At 32.9% G+C, this 16,015-nt stretch overlaps 1 long non-coding RNA gene across 1 annotated transcript in view; it reads left to right on the forward strand.

The window, feature by feature from the left end:
* The first annotated feature begins 6,220 nt into the window (after window positions 1–6,220).
* The window catches only part of LOC111692430, a 12,968-nt gene continuing 3,173 nt past the window's right edge, over window positions 6,221–16,015 (forward strand). Inside the window, exon 1 of the long non-coding RNA XR_002763228.1 lies at window positions 6,221–6,312. This is a non-coding gene — a long non-coding RNA (uncharacterized LOC111692430). The remainder of the gene's footprint in view (window positions 6,313–16,015) is intronic.

The raw sequence follows: 16,015 nt of genomic DNA on the forward strand, positions 1-16,015 counted from the left end.
TGAAGGCTGAGAGCCGAATGAACGAGCTAAGGCGCGCCTTATTCTATAGCTAGAAATTGGCCTCAATGATTTGGGATCGAGGGGGATTATCCCTCTTTATCCTGCCTCATCTCGTGTAGGTCTAGACAGCCTTCGTAGGTGGGCCCCATCCGTCGTCTACCCCGACCGCAAATGCGGCCGGTGTAGGCGTTTTGTGGGACCTCCTTTTGTCCTGGCTGGGCCCCGCCGGCTAGGGCCCTTTCTTCTGGCGCTCTTCTTGTTTCGTCGGCTCGTCTGTGTAAACCCCCGGGTGTGGTGTCATGTTTATGTGTGGTATGGTTGGGTAGGGTAGTGCGGCTATGCAGCCTGGGATGTGCTTTGCTAAGGTGGGGATGTCTGGGGTGGTCACGCAGGGTCAAAAAGTTGGTGTCTAGGTCTTTTATGTTTGTCGGTCATGTCGGGTACGTAGTCAACGGCTTGCCTGAGGAGGGGATTGTCATGTCTAGCGGCTACGTCAAACCGTTTTTCCGCGTTTTGTCTTATTGTCTGTGTAGCGTTTGTGTATTTAAGTCTCGTAATATGTCAGTGTTTCTTACGTACCAGAGCGCGTCGGTGGCCGTGCGGGGGGCTATGTTTTCCACAGCCTGTAGTGACTTCAAGTGGCTTTTTGCCGCGTGACCCCACGCCGTGGAGGCGTAGGTTAGCTGCGGTTGAAGTACCACCTTGATAAGCGTTCGCTTATTCCTTAAACTGAGGGTGTTTCCACCTTTGAGTAAGGGATAGAGCCTAGCCCTGGTGGCCCTCGCTCGCGCCACCGACTCCATGATGTGCAGTTTCCACGTGAGACGCTGATGCATCGTCACGCCCAGAGCGCTGTCGTGCATATAATCGAATAAACGCTATTCATTCTTTACTTGTTATTTCTAACACTCATACATATTTGCAAATTCATCAAATACATATTGTATATCATATAATTATTTATAAGATTAATAATATGAATATAATATTTAAATGAAAAATAAATTAATTAAACATTACAAAAAATGCATATATCAAAGGTATTTATTAATATAAAAAAATAAATTTACATTTAAATATAAACTTAACTATTTAATAAAAAATCAATTTTCAGTCTCCGAATTTTAAAAATTTTAAATTTTCATGAAGGTGAGCTAGACAGTTACAATACTTACCTGAAATCTTGGTAAACAGGATTATGGCCATTTTTTGATACCCAGTTATCTAAAAATAATTGTTAACATATACTCGTATATAGTCCGGCGTAATGTATGTTAGCTATGAAATTATTAAGAATAAATAACTATCCTCAATTCGTAAAATATTATTCTGTTACCTGTGTATCTTTATATTAATTATAAATAATCATGTGCCGGATATATGTTAATTATGATCGAGCGAAATGAATTAATTGTCTTATGTTTATAAATTTACCTTACGCCAATCTCAAGTCCCGACGTCTTTTTACCTGTCAGCCGATCTTTGCCGAGCGACCCTCGATCGCACACTATTGAAAACCGCAAGCGGGCGTCCCGACGACCGGCGTCCGTCGGTCCAAACCGCTCCAATACCTACTGACAGCCTTCCGCAAGACATTTATTTCTGAACTGACTGTGGGGGGTACTGTATCCCTACTGTCAGTTTCTTTAGTTGTATCTTGTTGGATGTGGACTGTAGCTTTCTTGTGGGGTAGATCTTGACTTTATTTTAATAAAAGGTAGACGTAGACAACGCAACTGTAACTTTATTCTACCGCTGATTGTACATGCAAACTTTTAACGTAATGGGTACACAACAAAACTTAAGATATTCTTGCTAAACGAAATAAGAAAAATAATTTTTTGACAGCTTCAGTCTAATATCCACTCTGATTCACGAACGGGATTGACAAAACACGCTATTTTGGCGCTGTTTGACGGCCCGAGCGAGAAAGGGCGGTGGTGGTGGTGGTGTTGGTGGTGGTGTAAGCTTTTCCTTATATGGTCATCTTTGGCAAAAAGTAACTGAAAGGGTACAGGAACGCACAAGGCAACGCCTCTGTGAACGAAACAAAGCTGTAAGTTCGGGAAGCAACCGCACCATTCAATTGATGAGGCCGGGCCGGGTGGCTTTTATTACCATTATTATTGTTTTGGTAGAAAAGTAGTAAACAGGTTGCTAGTGCAGAGAGTGGCGAACCGTTAGTTTCTATTTTATAACTTGTATAACTGCTCCCATATTTTAGTGTAATATAACAGGGTGTTTGTAAATAAGTGCGAAATATTTTAAGGGGTGGTTGCAAGTTATTTTGTGAAAAAAGTTCATATAAACGTAGGTCGTTTCCGAATTTTTTATTAATTTTTATTAATTATTTCAGAGACCTGAAAAATCGAATTACAGCCGGCTGTGAGACAATAAGAAATACAGTAGGAATATTTCAGCGAATATGACGGTCAATGGGGCGAAGAGTTGATACTTGTATCATAATTTGTGAAAGAAGTCATTTTCAACATTTGTTGTAGGTTTGCGACTATTAAAAAATATTTTTATTACCGTTTTGTGTTATTGTTTGGGTTTAATGCTGTATTAGATAATAAAACTTTTTGAAATATTTATAACATCCTGTATCTCGAAATCGAAGAATTTTTTACTCACATTCATATCAACTTTTTATTTTCAATGTTGAATTGCATTTTTACTTTGACCATGATAACGCTCTATTAAAAGAGACCTTTAAATAAAAGACCTAGGTACAATAAAATATGTTTTATTTTTTTCCCTCAAAAACGGTACATCCTACGAACAAAATTGAAGAGACTAATTTCATTCAGAATTATTGATGGCGGATTTCTAAGAAAATATGAAACCGGGAAAGAGTCAGATGCGTACCATTTTTTTATTAAAAAATGTTGTGGAATTCTCGCACGAACGCCACTGGTACAAGTAGAAATATTCAGATCATCCCAAAAAATGCACATTTATCCCTCCACAGCGTTTTTCAAATTTCGAGTCAATATCTTTAAAACTCTGAAATAATTAATAAAAGTAAATAAAAATTTAAAATTTAAACACTGTAACTCGGAAAGAAACATATTTCGACCCAAGAATGTTTATAATATATAGGATTGCTAGATAAGCAGATATTTTGGCCACGATAGTGGGGGTTGTGACGTCATCGCGGACCACTCCAGATGAATCTGTATACGCGCATACTGTTATAAGATGTTTAATTTCTATATTTTTTAATATGACGTATGTTTAAAGTATTTTTTCTTAAAATATAAACTTTATAATATGTAACGTGATTCCCAGTAAATAGAATTATACTCAAGTTATACAAATTTCTATTTTTTATTAGCAAATGGCATAGGTATTGAAATGTATTTTAAAAATCGCAAAAAGTTAATATTGCAAGTTTGTAATTTAGATAATTATGAATGTTTCAAACTTCCTCTAAAATATGAAAATTATTATTTTCCGGTTCATTTGCACTTTCGGAAGTTATATAGATACTTATTTTACCGTGTTAAATCTTTTGAAATATATTATGTTTAAAGTTATGTAATTATTATTTAAACGTGTACCAGTAACTTATTCCATTAATATATTTTTAAAACAATTAAGTGCATTGAATATTAAATATTTTCTAGACTATTCTCATAAAAAAAATAGTAGGTGGTAACAGTTTTTTATTAAAAAAAAGAAAAAACAAAGGATTCAAACTAGCGCTGTAAAGAAGAGTTTGCTATAATGTGCATTTATGAAAATAATCATATATCCCAAACAAGTTTCATTTACAAAATAGTTAATTAGAGTTTCATTACAAAAAAGTGGTGATATTTGTAACCACAGGCGGCTGATAACATTAGCAAACAGTACTGTAGATTATATCACATCGATTAGATATTATATTAAAATTACATGACATGGTATGTGTATACAGATTATTTTTTAATTTATTTTCTCATCATCTAGGCAGAGCTTATTTGATACAAGTGGGGTAGTTGAAGTACTTGGTGCAACCTGATCGATAATTAATTTATTTATTTCCTCCTTTCTTTGTAATTCTTCTTTCATTTCTTTTTTTAATTATTATATCTTTGTGCCAGTAAATTTGTTACATCATGTGGTTTGTTTGGAAGAAATAATGATGGCACATCAGTTCTTTTAAGGAGTTCTCGTAGAGGCGAACCTGCAAATTAATATACAGCAATTGTTTACGACAACCTGAACACTGAACAAATAATGTAATTATTACCTAATAATACAGGCCAACAAGGGTCAAGAAGGAGACACACTAATATGAATTCACGAAGGATTTTGGTGCGCTGATCCGAATCTGGCCGCAGAATTGCTCTATCACGTCAGGTTTTTGAGATATCCTAACTTAAAAGTGCAAAAACATTGTTTTTCGTCATATTTGAGGTTATGTAGTAATGCCATCTATTCTTAAAAAAAAATAGATATAATTTAAAAGTACAAGGCTCCCTCTTTCGAATGCTGTTGAGTATGCTCAAATATCTTTTTTTTTCGTTGAGATATCACATGTTGAAATTTCTAAGTTTATCAGTTTCTTAATATGCGAAAATCTACTAAGGATCCCTTATATGTCAAACAGTTGATTGCAGTTCAGAAACTTCATACTCAGAAACCTTCAATACATACGAACTCAAACTCACAAACTCCAAATCCACAAACACATAAACCCCAAACCCACAATCCCTAAACCCACAAACCCCAATCCCACCAAACCCGAACCTACAAACTCCAAGTTTACAAACCCCGAGCCCAGCAACTTCAAACCCACAAACCGTATGGGTACGAAGTTTCTGAATTGCAATGCTTGATGTCTAAGAGGTCCTTAGTAGATTTTCGCATATTAAGAAACTGAGAAACTTAAAAATTTCAACATGTGATATCTCAACGAAAAAAAAGATATTTGAGCAAACTCAACGGCATTCGAAGGAGGGAACCTTGTTCTTTTAGATTCAATGTATTAGTTTTTTGAAAAAGAGTAGATGGCATTACTACATAACCTCAAATATGACGAAAAACAGTGCACTTTTAGGTTAGGATATCTCAAAAACCTGACGTGATAGAGCAATTCTGCTGCTAGATTCGGATTCAGCGCACCTAAATCCTTCAGAAATATATATTCAAGTTACTGCTTCCAAAAAAAAGTTAAATTTTGTTGGTCTGTGTAATTCATTTCTCATATTACGTTCATAATCATTTTCAATAAAATGAATGGATTTGGCTGTTACTAGGATTCCATTCGTCTGCCGGCTTACAACGTATAATCCATTCTTTTCGAATAGTGTCAGATACAAAATGTTTTTTTTGGGAAAATTATGGTAAACTACTTCCGGATTATCCGTTTTTGTTGAAATACGGCTGTTACATCCATACATGGCACAACAGCGCCTCGGCATCTGTTATGAAAGATTATAGGTAACCATTAAGAATTATATTTGTTTCTTACAACTTACCGTATTATTGTTGCTACAAATAGTGCACAGATTTAAAAACATTCTACAATTTACACACACTACTGCTAAAAGTTTAAGGAAAAGATGTAACACAAATTTATTAAATGAACGCACAGGCACCATAAGAACGCACAGGCTTCTATAAGAGAAATATATAGAGACTTCTTACACATCAAGATGCGCGATGTCGTCACGGAAGATTGGGAAAACGGCGAAAATTGAAGGTATAGGTATTGAGCAATCCTATGTATTATAAATATCCTTGATTTCGACCTACGTTTATATGAACTTTTTTTCACAAAATAACTTCGGCAACCACCCCCTAAAATATTTCGCACTTATTTACAAACATCCTGTATAGTGACACGTCACGTATTATTTTGAAGGAGACAATGGAGCAAAATTAATCCCCATGTCCACTCCGTGTTAGAAGGCTGTTTTTGAAACCAATTATGTACAAATTATTCCTCGGTCAGTTCATTTAGATTTTCTGATAAATGAGGTAATCCTTGTTGAAAGTATTGAACATCCATCGATTTGAACATAAATCCTAAGTTACCGACCCTAATAGTATCTGATAAAAGAAACGTTTAAGAATTCTTATTTAGACGTGATAAGGCTTAAAAAACAAGTACAGATTTTAAAATACATATTACTTGAAATAAGATTGAATCATTTACTTATCGGGACAGGGGATTATCATTTATTGAAAAACAATCTGTGGAAGAAATTACTCAACAAAAACAGTGTCAGGGGAAAGTAATGCTCCTTATTGCTCGGCGATAGTGCTTACGAAGAAAACGGGAAAATACCCAATATGTGTTGATTTTAGAACCTTAAATAAGTAAGTTGTTCGTATTGTTTTTCCATTACCTATTATCGATGATCACTTAGATAGGAGTAGTTTAAAATATTCTACAAGTTAGATTTGCGTAATACCTTCTACCATGTTGACCTAGATGAAGAATCTAAGAAATATACATCATTACACGTTTAGGACAATACGAATTTTGTCGAATACCTTTTCCAGCTGTTTTTTGTCGATTTATTAAGACGGTTTTTAAAAATTTTATTAAAACTGAAAAAGTACTCATTTATTTAGATGATCTCATGATAGCAATAAGTATCATAAAAGAAAATTTAGAAGTGTTTAAACTAGTATTCAAGTTACTGATAGAATATCTTTTAGAACTTCGGTCATGTAAATGTGTGCTTTTAAGGGCAGATATAGATTTTCTTGGATACCGAATTAAAGAAAAGAGCGTAAGTCCAAATGGGGGAAATATTGTTGCTATAAAAAATTACCTGGTAGGTACCAGAGAATATTAGAGAAACGCAAAGGTTTGTAGTAACTACATTAGTTATTTCAATCGGTCAGTTCAGAATTTTGCAGTTATTGCAAAACCTCTTAAGGACTTGATAAGTCAATGTTTAAATTTTGTTTAGAAGTATACCAGGAAAATTAGCGAAAATAAAAGAGAAACTCGAAAAAAGTCCTATCCGCTAGATTATTGTAAAATTGTCTAAAGGAACATAATACAAGATATCTCTCCTCTCGTGAGTCAAAAACTTTTATTAGCTAACTTTTCTATTTAAACAAATAAGTTTTTTCACTATGCAGGGAAAACCATCAATTTTAGCGAAAAGTGACTCTCAGACAGCTTATAGGGAGTAAAATTATCTACAAAATGAGACCAGTTAAATTAAAATCGGTTAATAAACAAAAAAGTTATTGCAAAAAAACAAGAAAAGTGCCCATTTTTTCATTTGTTTATAACTATCGCATTTATTGTTAAAATTTTATAAAACCTATGACAAGTTGAGGGTTTTGTCAAACTTTAAAAGTGTGCCAAAAGTGGGCGCTGTAGGTGCAATAGTTTTCGCACAATTCTATTTGTTTATAGCGGCGGCTCCAAAAGTTATGAACTTTAAGCCTCTGTACAGGCGTTAATTTTCAATCAAACATGATTGTGAAAGCGTCATTGTAATCTTAAAGATGCAATTATGCGGCCTATTAAAAAATATCACCGTTTTTTTACATTAACATTCTCAAATTGTGCATTAAAAAACCGTGCGTTTTTCGCTTATAAACAATTAGAATAACATTGTTGCTATTTATGCTATCTCACCGAAAATAGATGCAATAGATAGCTGGCAAAAAAATACAGTTTTAAAATAAAAAAAGTACCCTCTACGACCAACAGGAGCCAAGATAATAATTTTTTTTTAAATCGTAACGCAATTGTTTATAAATATTAAGACGAATTTTTCGCAAAATAAAATTTACGACGTAAACTACGATTTCCCGTGAATTGCATTGAAAAATGTGGAAAATTAACGACTCACGAGCCTTTTAAAGAGAAGGTACTCGCTAAGTAAACTGTTCGGCGGCCGGCGGCGTGGTGGTGGGGGAAGCTCGTCCAAGCGGTCGCGCGGGCGAGAAAAGTTTAAATCCAAAGTTCAAATAAATGCGCGCTGTAAATTTTCTCGGCTTCTATTCATCGTAGAAACTTATTTTTTTCTAAACTGGGGTGGCTCGACGAAAAAATAACAATGGGCATATTTACGAATTCGTAGAATAGCCCTGAACTCCAGAAAAAATGCATCTTTTATATTTAATTTTTTTTAATTTACAAAAATGTCACAAAAATTATTGTTAAACGAAATAATTAAAATTTCAATTTCGGAATTATTTTACTATTATTAAATAAATAAATGAAGCTATCGTTCATTTAAAAAGTTATTTCTTTTACATATTAAGGCAAAGTAAACATTGTTTTTTCAATATTTTATTAGCTTTTTAATTACGATTTAAATGTAAAATTAAAGTAAAAATTCATAAATTATTTTCAAATTATTATTTCTCATAAAAATAGAAAAAATTTTAAATTGTATTATATTGCATTATTTATATCTATTATTGAAAATGTTTGTGATTAATATTTTTTGAATTAATTTTGATTATGTTTATAAAATTAGTAATAAATATAATAAAAAAACTTTATATATTAAAATTTCAGGAAGTTAAAATAGTAATTTTATCGACCGCATTATTTTTATTAATATTTTTAATTTTGAGAATTTTGCAATAAATTCAAATGCTTTTTATTCTTTTTTAAATCTTTTAACAATAAATAATAATTTGAAAATAATTTACTTTTAAGTTTTTACTTTAATTTTACATTTAAATCGTAATTAGCTAACAAAATATTGAAAAAACAAGTTTACTTTGCCTTAATATGTAAAAAAATTACTTTTTAAATGAACGAGGGCCTCATTTATATGTATATTTAATAATAGTAAAATAATTCCGAAATTGAAATTTTAATTAATATTTCGTTTAACAATAATTTTTGTGACATTTTTGTAACTTAAAAAAAATTAAATATAAAAGATGCATTTTTTCTGCGGTTCGGGGCTATTCTACGAATTCGTAAATATGCCCTTTGTTATTTTTTCGTCGAGCTACCCCAGTTTTAAAAAAAAATAAGTTTCTACGATGAATATTAATAATACTACTTACTTACTTACTAAATATTTATAAACAATTGGCTCCTGTTGGTCGTAGAGGGTACTTTTTTAATTTTAAAACCGTATTTTTTTTGCCAGCTATCCATTGCATCTATTTTCGGTGAGATAGCATAAATAGCAACAATGTTATTCAAATTGTTTATAAACGAAAAACGCACGGTTTTTTAATGCACAATTTGAGAATGTTAATGTCAAAAAACGGTGATATTTTTTAATAGGCCGCTTAATTGCGTCTTTAAGATTACAATGACGCTTTCAGAATCATGTTTGATTGAAAATTAACGCCTATACAGAGGCTTAAAGTTCATAACTTTTGGAGCCTTCGCTATAAACAAATAGAATTGTGCGAAAACTATTGCACATACAGCGCCCACTTTTGGCACACTTTTAAGGTATGACAAAACCCTCAACTTGTCATAGGTTTTATAAAATTTTAACAATAAATGCGATAGTTATAAACAAATGAAAAAATTGCCACTTTTCTTGTTTTTTGCAATAACTTTTTTGTTTATTAACCGATTTTAATTTAACTAGTAGATAATTTTACTCCCTATAAGCTGTCTGGGAGTCACTTTACGCTAAAATTGATGGTTTTCCTTGCAAAGTGAAAAAACTGTTTTTCTCACTTATTTGTTTAAATAGAAAAGTTAGCTAATAAAAGTTTTTGACTCACGAGATGAGAGATGTCTTGTATTATGTTCCTTTAGACAATTTTACAGTAAAATTTAATTTGCTTGGTCTAAAGATATTGAGGCTTTTGAAAGCTTAAAAACCAAATTAATCGAACATATCTTAGCTATTTGTTTACCTCTTAATGTGATAGAACTACATTGTGATGCTAGTAGCCTAGGTTTCGGGTCAATATTATTACAGACGCAGGGACATGGTAGGTTCCATCCTGTATTCTTTTTTAGTAGACGTACTACCAATAGTGAATCCAAGTTTCATAATTATGAGGGTTAGTGGTAATATATTCATTACGGCAGTTTTATATCTGTTTATATTCCATTCCTTTTCCTATAAAATAGTGACTTAATGTGACAGTTTTCCTCTCACTTTGTCAAAGAAAGATTTTGTTCCTAGAATTATGCGATGGTGCTTAGAACTACAGAATTATCAATATACGATCGAGCACAGACCTAACTAACCCGCGCATGCGACATGTGGATGCCTTAATCTGGGCTCATAATATTTTAGTATTGCAATGCAATTCATCTGAGCAAACGTTAGCTTTGAAACAAAATACGGATCAGAATATCAGAAAATACGAACTAGAAACAAAAGAGCATCTTTTGTATGAATTAGGAAATAATTCAGTGTATCGTAAAGTTAAGAACGGAATTGCTTTTTATGTACCGGAAACAATATAACGAAATGGGACACTTCGGAATAGACGAGACCGCAGAACTAATTTCACGTAGGTACTAATTGGTTTCCAAATATGAAACAAAAATTAAAGAGCATATAAACAATTGTCGTACATTGAGTTTAATCCAAAATTAGGAACAAAAGAGGGTTTTATACATGGTATTCCAAAAGGAAAGTTACCTTTAGAGTGTACACATATTGATCATTACGGACCTTTAGAATAGACGGGTAAAAGAATATTTTTGAAAATACTGATGAATTTTTTTTAATTAGATTTCTTGCGTGTAAAATTACTAAGACCGAAGAAGTTGTTAAACATCCACAAACTTTAACTGTTATAGTTGTATCAGTCAGGAGTTCATGTCTCACCTCTCAATTTTTTGAAGATCTTACTAAAGAAAATAATATCCAACATATTCTAATTACATCAGGAGCTCTTGGAGCAAATAGGCAGATTAGGCGAAAGAACAAATGATTAACTCCATTATTAGGTAAATTAGTTGATAAAAAACATATTAATTGGGATTAGGTGAAGTTGAATTCTGTGTCAACATAGTTAATAGAACTACAGGGGAAACTCCTGCGAAATTACTTTTTGGTAGAAATCAAATAGGTCACATTCAGGATAATTTAAGACTGATTTTTGAATCAATGAAAGCTGATGAAAGATTAGATTTAGATGAAACGCACAAGGATACTCATCTTTATAAACTAGGTGTCTATGTAATGATTTCTAATGTAGATACTACTGTCGGAACAAACAAAAACTACCCAAATCCAAATTTCGAAGCGGTTATGTAATAAAAGCGGTCTTACCTAACGTTGCAGTTACCGACATCATGGAGTTCCCGAACTCCCAGATAACCTTATTCTATCCAAGAAAAAAGAAAAACATTTAATTATTAAGTTCTAGATTTGAATTTATTAATGCTTACTTGAAGAATATATATTTATAGTTATACGAAAATATTATGTTTTAGAGTAATAATTATGTTATGTACTTACCTATAAATCATGTATTATTAGTTTGTTATGAATATTTATGCAAAAATTAAGAATTACATTTGATCGGGACGATCAAGTGCCAGAAAAGACGGAGCTGTAGGAGTCATTTTTAATAATTCAAATTTGGCCTTACATTCCTTTTAGTGTTTATGTGTTTGTGAGGTTGGTAGGTTCAGATTTCATGATGTATGTGAGGATGTACGTTTATTCAAGTTATGCAGAAATAAAGTTAGAAAAATTGGAAGATGTTGATTGATATCCTTAGTGTTAAGGGTAGGGTGTAGTACATCCTACAATGTCCATCATTTTATATTTTTTACTTTCATCGAACCTAATTCATATACCTAAAATTGCTGCGGCTAGTTACAGAGGCCACTACGAAACGCCTCACAGGACCGCCATGAGGAGCGGTTCTGTCAGTAACAGCCTTAGAACTATCAAACAAAAACCAAAATCAACGTTAAGGCAGGTCTAGGAATTCTGATAGCGGGTCCGCCCCACAAAGCCTAGCCCGAGAAAAAAAAGGCAGGTCATAGAATACTAGCTACAACTAAAAAGTACACTGTAAGTCTTTAACTGGCGATGATTGGGTATACAAACTGTTACAAATTCGCTTCTCACTACAGGGATCTCGAAAACGGTAAGAGATACGAAGTAGCTTAAATGGGGGCAAAATTGCATAATCAGGGGACCAACACTATGCCTCTAAAAAATCAAGGCTAACATGATTAGTTTTCGAAATATTTGAAAAACACCAGCAGAATATTGAATGGCAAAATCAATTTTTATATGTAACGTTTCGTCTCTCCAGGACCATCATCAACCTCATTTTTTTACATACGACCCTAGAAATTTTGTTACATCTTTTGCAAGCCTTCCTAGCCCCCAATACTGTACCGCCTCAGCCCGAACCAGATTCAGACGTATTGTCTCGAAAAATTCATCTTGAATTTATTCGTTCCACTATTTTTTTTTTAGATTTCTATGTTTATTGAATTATCGCACAATCTAAGTGTCGTTAGACCTTTTGAAATCCACCTAGCTATTTAAACTATTACCATGACACGTTACAGTAAAACATTATTAGTTTTAATTCCGTGTTCATAGTTATTTCTAGGTTTCTCGAGTGCTCAAAATTCAAACAAATTTCGATCTAATTTTTTTTCCGGATATTCATACAAATATATCTGATAAGCTATTTCACAGTTGTGGTTACAGATATAATAAATTCCTATCATATTACGCTTATTTTCATTTTCAACATTTGCCAAAACGGTAACGTAACTGTAATTTTTTAAAGTATAATATTCATTTGGAGTTTTGGTTGTTCATATGCATTTTTAAGAATTAATTTGTCATAATGAAATTAAAATTGTAAAAATGTTTTAATTTTGACGCAACTCATCGAATTATGTATGACCAGGTGATGGAGATTAAAACTCCAATAATGTTTTATTGTAACGTTTGATAGTTTAAATAACTAGGTGGATTTCACAGGGTCTAACGATACTTAGAGTGTATGATAATTCAATAAACATAGAAATCTAAAAAAAAATTGATTTTGGAACGAATACATTGAAGATTAATTTTTTAAGACGAAACGTCTTAATCTGGTTCGTGCTGAGGCAGTACAGTATTGGGGGGTCATGAAGGCTTGCAAAAAATGTAATAAAATTTCTAGGGTCGTATTTATAAAAATGAGGTTGATGATGGCCCTGGAGAGACGAAACGTTACATATAAAAATTGATTATGCCATTCGATAGAGGGGGGAAAAGTGGCCATGAGAAGGTGCTCTTCGTTTTTCAATATCACCTCAAACAAGGTTGAAATGAACCAAAAACGGATTTACAAAATTTTGTTTTTTTTTAATATTTCGAAAATTAATCATGTTAGCGTTGATATTTTAGAGGCATAATGGTCCCCTGATTATGCAACTTTGCCCTCATTTAAGCTACTTCGTATCTCTTACAATTTCCGAGATCCCTGTAGTGAGAAGTGAATTTGTAACAGCCTGTATAGGCATAACAATTCGATAAACTATAGTACTTTAAATATCCAAAATGTCCTTGACAAATCCCTGCAAATTAAATCTCACGTTGATTATAACAGACTTCCTTGATAGTCATGCGACATCAGAATAGTTATCGGTTTGATTTAAAATAGTTGTGCCATATGTAGAAATTGCAAAAGAGTATTTTGAACATTTGTAAGTTTGTAAATATAATTACATTTCTATATAACTCCAATGCTTCTTTCCAGTCCTCTTCTTCAGACGATTTAGATAATAATTCTATTGTCAGAACATTAAGAATTTCTTTCAGAATTTTATTAGAATTGTTCAATGATTCTAATAGTTTTTTAGCCACTAAAGATGATTCCATTGCTTCTTCGCATAAATTTAGTTTTATATAAATATTTGTCAATAGAACCCATGCATGTAATAGACCAGGTCTAAGAGAGACAGCTAAAAAAAAGGAAAAGTCAACGTAAAAAACAATATTTTCTACAAATTTTATAATACAACTAAAAGATACATAGAACCTTATACAAATAATCATCTGACAATGTTTAAATATTCTATACGAATTAATAATAACTTTGGTCACTTCATAAGAATTAAGGAAGCATAAGAGAATAAGGAGCAAATATCTTCTTGAGCCGGTTCTTCCTTGTGGCTTGTTGCTACGACTTTTCAAGAATTATCTCCGAGAAACTGTGGTGTTTGGGGCACAAAAATTGATAACTAAATAATGGTAAACCCTTGTAGGAATTTACTGATTATGATGAATTTTTCCAGTACAGTATGTCGTCGTGAAGTGAAGTGTCTCATTGAACTTTTACATTCATGGTCGAGAGTAGAGAGTGGAGAGTTTAACTTTAACAAATTCTGTACCTTAATAATAAAAGCTGGTCGTAAAATTCCTGAAACACGTCAATTTTGACTTTCAATGGAACCTATTACAAAAAATGTTTGTTTATTTGTTTAAATATGTGGGGGGATAGCAGCAAGGCAACTTTTTTTAAATGGAAGAGTAGGTTGATTTTTTTAAATCTTATTCAATTACACGTACAATTATGTATTTTTTGTTACTTTTTATATGCAATGTTTTGGAAAAAATAAAATAAGGAAATGTTTACCAAAACTACTTTAATGCTGACAATACCCTTCATATCACATTTTTGTATTCATAGAAAAATAATTTTGCGATTCGGGAACGGAATTTAAGAATCAACTAATTAGAGAATTTTGCCAACTACATAAAATAGATATTCACTATACGACAGTTCGAAATTCAATTTCTAACTCGCCCTTCGAGAGATTTCACTTTACACTATTAGAACAAGTACGATGCCTCAAAACCGACAATCCAAATAATCCATTATCTAATCTAATGAAAATCGCAGTCATAATTCACTTGTGTCGGTAGCTCCCATGTTACTTGTATCATGAATGCAATGCGTGCTGTTAGAGTGAACTGCTTCGAGAAAAAGCTCTCAAATTTTATAGTTTAAATAACAATTGTATTGTGATTTGGTGCATAGTGTTTTTACCCGCATATCTGTGGAATTTGTTTTTCTTGTGGCTCCTTTTTTATATACAAAATTACTGATATTTTAATCAATATCTACATTTTCTTGTTTACTGATAAGATTTGACAAATACTGTCCAAGCCATAGCGCCAGCGGCGCTACGTCTGAGTGTGGGAAATGTAAATACAAGAAAAATGATGGACTTGATGGATACGAGGGCCCTTCTCAAAAATGGTACATACCATTATTCTTGTGTCCATACGGATGGAAGCTGAATTTAAACTTGTGGAGAAATGCAGGAATTTATTTTATCTTTGCGACCACTGCAAACTTAAATGTGTTGTTATCGATAAGTTGATGTTCCTAAAATCAGTTCCAGCCTTAACATTGTAGTATAATAACCCCAGGTTCGATAAAAAAATAAAAGTAGTTGTGGCCAAAAATATGTGATCGTCATAAGGAATAACTACGTTGTGTGTATCTATTTTTTTATTGACCGGAAGGCGCTGGCTACTAACTTTGTAGAGGGGATGTATGGTTTAATTTTATAAAACAAAAACAGAGTAAATACACCTAACTTTACTATCTACATACAACAGTCCTCAAACTAAACATGTGACAAATAGAATGAACAACAAAAACATTAACAACCATTTAACATAAAATGAGAGTGACAGGCTCACCTAGAGCTCCTGTGGGGAAAGAGCATGGCAGAGAAACCCATGATCGTTGCTCTTACCACCCAAATATAAATACAAAACAACCGCTAACCAAAGGCATAAATTAAGATCCTTTGCTAATGATAAATAAGTCCTCGTCTCATTTAATGCGTCACTAAATGTCATCTGTTAACCCATATTAGTCATACACACTTCCAAGTAAAACTGAAGAGGTTTGGTGTTAGTTAGCCGGCAGGGCCGGAAGGTACTGGAGTTCCATCATACGGGAGGCAATCCAGCTATTGAGATTTCGGAAGATCCTTCATAACACTGGAGTCCCATACGGGAGGCAATCGAGCTTAATCCAGATTCGTTCCGCACGGGCGAAAATGTTAGTAAATTCAACAAGGCTCGTATAGACGTGTGACATAAAGTGAGCACAAGAAATCAAA

Source organism: Anoplophora glabripennis, unplaced genomic scaffold (assembly GCF_000390285.2).
Source record: "Anoplophora glabripennis isolate ALB-LARVAE unplaced genomic scaffold, Agla_2.0 scaffold1545, whole genome shotgun sequence".
NCBI lineage: Eukaryota > Metazoa > Arthropoda > Insecta > Coleoptera > Cerambycidae > Anoplophora > Anoplophora glabripennis.